We start from the raw sequence: 3,389 nt of genomic DNA, 5'->3' as shown, positions 1-3,389 counted from the left end.
AGAGACAAAGAATTAGTACAACCTTTTGTAGAACCAAAACAGATCTTTCAACAAAGGTGAAGAATGGATGAACAAAGAAATGAATCAGTCAATCCAAATGCCGAAATATCTCGCCTTCAGTTGTTCTAGTTATTCTTGCTCAATTAGTTGATAGACCTATTTGTGAAGTGGCAATTCCACTAACGAACCATGTGACAAACAGTATTTGCAAGCCTAAACCAGGTGGTTAATTTGAATTGAAGCAAAATATGGTGCAATTCCTAAATTCAGTAGGACAATTCCATGGCCTTTCACACGAAGATCCTCAGTAACACATATGGACCTTCCTGGAAATAAGCGATACTTATATTTCTGAAGGGGTGAGTTCTGATTATGTCAAATTTACACTCTTTCTTTTTTCCCTAATGAGGGAAGAAAAAAGGTGGTTACATAATGAACCACCACTCTCTATCACTTTATGGTAAGATCTAGCTCAAAAGTTCCCTAGTCAATTATTTCCATTCAGGAAGATTGTACACTTGAGAAGTAAGATCTTGAGTTTCAAACAGAAAGAAGGAGAGAATTTTTACCAAGTTTAAGAGAGATTTAAGGGTATGCTCAGAAATTGCCCTCACTATCATCAGTCCAACGATGTTCTTGTTCATACTTTCATTGAGGGATTGGTACTAAATACGAAGATTCTCTTGGATTCAGAAATAGGTGGACAGGCTCTCGAAAAGACTTATGAAGAATTGTACACACTGTTGAATCAGATTTCACCAGTAAATCTTGACTGGCAAGCTAATTCGAGGAGTACTCCTAAGAAGGTTTTAGGGGTATTGGAGAGTTTACCACATTATAGGCACATATCACAATAATGTAAAATCATATGATTACTCAGCTCAATAAAATAAAGTTGGGTGTTGCACAAAAATGCAGCCACAACCAATGCAGTCCAACAGGTGAATTCTTGGTGTGAGGTTTGTGGAAGTGGTGACCACACAGCAGATGCATGTTCTGTTAATATAGATTCTATCAACTATGTGGGAAATACAAATCGGTAGGGACAACAGAATTTTTGTAACACGTATAATTCCAACTGGATAAAGTATCTAAATTTCTCATAGAGTAGAAATCAGGCGCAGAATGCAAATCAGTACAAGGGGCCAGTATAACCAAATCAACAGCCGGCTCAGAATAATCAGGTAACTATTCAAGCTAGCAATGTGGAGGAGTTAATAAAGCAGTTTATGGCTCAACAAGCATAGTTTGCAGCAAAAATAAAGATTCAACAAGCATAGTTTACAGTGGAGTTGAAGAGTCAACAATTGCTTATGAGAAATCTAGAGTTGCAACTGGGTCAAATTGTAGGAGCACATAATACAAAACCTCAAAGAGAATTACCTAGGATACAAAGGAAAATCCTAAGTAGGTAAATATGGTTACAACAAGGAGTGGGCTACAAACTAAGGAGACAGTTCAGGAGCGGGTGAGTCCCACAGTCACTAATGATGGTTCTAAAGACAATGCGAAGAAATAAGTCAAGGAAAAAGTGGAAAATAAGGAAATTCACATGGAAAAGAAGACTCTACCTTTACCCTTTCCTCACAAGGCAAGGAAGCATCAAGAGGAGGCGAGTTACAATAAGTTCTTAGATCTTTTAAAGAAGGTTCAAGTAAATCTTTCTCTTGTTCACATTCTGCAGAGTGTGCCAAAATATGCAAAATACTTGAAGGATATAGTTGTAAATAAGAATAGGTTGACTGAATATGCTATAGTTGCACTTACTGAGGAGTGCACATCCAAGATTTAAAATAAATTACCCATGAAGCTAAAAGATTTAAGTAGTTTCACTTCACAAATTACCATTGGACAGACCATTAGTGCGTGTGGATTGTGTGATTTGGGGGCTAACATCAATCTTATGCCCATATCGTGGTACCAGAAAATGGGCCTTGGGAGTCCAAAACCCACTACTATTGTTTTACAGTTGGCAGATAGGTCCCTTGCTAGGCTAGATGGTATTATCGAAGATGTCTTGGTGCAAGTAGGATCCTTAATCTTTCCAGTGGATTTTGTAATTCTTGAATTTCACGCTGATCCTGTTGTTCTATTTATTTTGGGATGACCTTTCTTAGAAATAGGAAAATCATTAATTGATGTAGTAGTAAGGAAAATAACAATGAGAAAGCATGATAAAGTGGAGGTTTTTGATGTGTATAAAGCGCTAAAATTACCATTTATATATGAGTTCTGTCTATATCTATTATCGATACCGAGTCTGACTAGAGGCTTTTATTGTTAGATGATCCCTTAGAGTGTGCTTTGGTAAGTTGTGATCTTAATAGAAATGTAGAAGCATTGGTATTATCCCAGGTCATGAATTTGGCAGTCATTAAACTAATAAAATTGCCTTTTGAGCCATTGAATAGGCCAATTAGTCCATCTCCCAAAGCTTCAATTAATGAAGCTCCAAAATTAGAGCTTAAGGTTCTTTATTTTCACTTGAAATATGTTTACCTTGGTGATAATGATACCTTTCTTGTTATTTTGTTTGCAAGATTATCTGATATATAGGTACAGGAAGAAATGATGGTGTTGAAAAAGAGAAAGAAGGCGATCGGGTGGTAAATATCTGATATTACTAGAATAAATCCAGATTTTTACATGCACAAAATACACATGGAGAAAGGTTTCAAGCCAAGAGTGCAGCAACAACGCATGTTGAATGTAATGATAAAAGATGTGGTATGAAAAGAGATATTAAGTGGCTCGATAATGGGATTATTTATTCAATTTAAGATAGTAAGTGGGTGATCCCAATTCATTGAGTACCAAAGAAAGGAGGGATGACAGTGGTTACTAATGAAAAAAATGAGCTAATCCCCTTAAGTATGGTGACTAGATGGAGAATTTGTATCAAACTACCGGATGCTAAATGAATCCACAAGGAAGGATCACTATCCTATTCCTTTCATTGATCAGATGTTGGATAGGTTGGTAGGGTAGGAGTATTACTATTTTCTTGATGGTTACTCATGATATAATAAATCACCATTGCTCCCGAGGATCATAGAAAGACGACTTTTACCTGACCATATAGTACCTATGCCTTCGAACGTATGCCCTTTGGCCTCTGCAATATGCTTAAGACATTTTAGAGATGTATGATGGAAATCTTCTCTGACATAGTGGAAGAATTTGTTGAGGTATTCATGGATGATTTCTCAATTTATGGTGATTTTTTTGATAAATGCTTGCAGAATTTAGATCGAGTCCTATCTCAATGTGAAGAAATAAATTTGGTGCTGAACTGGGAGAAATGCCACTTTTTGGCAAAGGAAGGAATCATCCTAGTCCATAAAGTGTCATGCAGAGGACTTGAGGAAGATCGAGCTAAAATTGAAGTG

At 36.6% G+C, this 3,389-nt stretch overlaps 1 non-coding gene across 1 annotated transcript; it reads right to left on the bottom strand.

The window, feature by feature from the left end:
- Positions 1 to 515: 515 nt before the first annotated feature.
- LOC124889025 lies at positions 516 to 622 on the bottom strand. Its single transcript, XR_007047643.1, has one exon. It is a non-coding gene; the product is annotated as a small nucleolar RNA R71 (small nucleolar RNA).
- Positions 623 to 3,389: the final 2,767 nt, after the last annotated feature.

This window comes from Capsicum annuum, chromosome 11 (assembly GCF_002878395.1).
Source record: "Capsicum annuum cultivar UCD-10X-F1 chromosome 11, UCD10Xv1.1, whole genome shotgun sequence".
Taxonomy (NCBI): domain Eukaryota; kingdom Viridiplantae; phylum Streptophyta; class Magnoliopsida; order Solanales; family Solanaceae; genus Capsicum; species Capsicum annuum.
The sequence above is the reverse complement of the archived record's forward strand: the minus strand, read 5'-3'. Positions and strand labels throughout refer to the sequence as shown.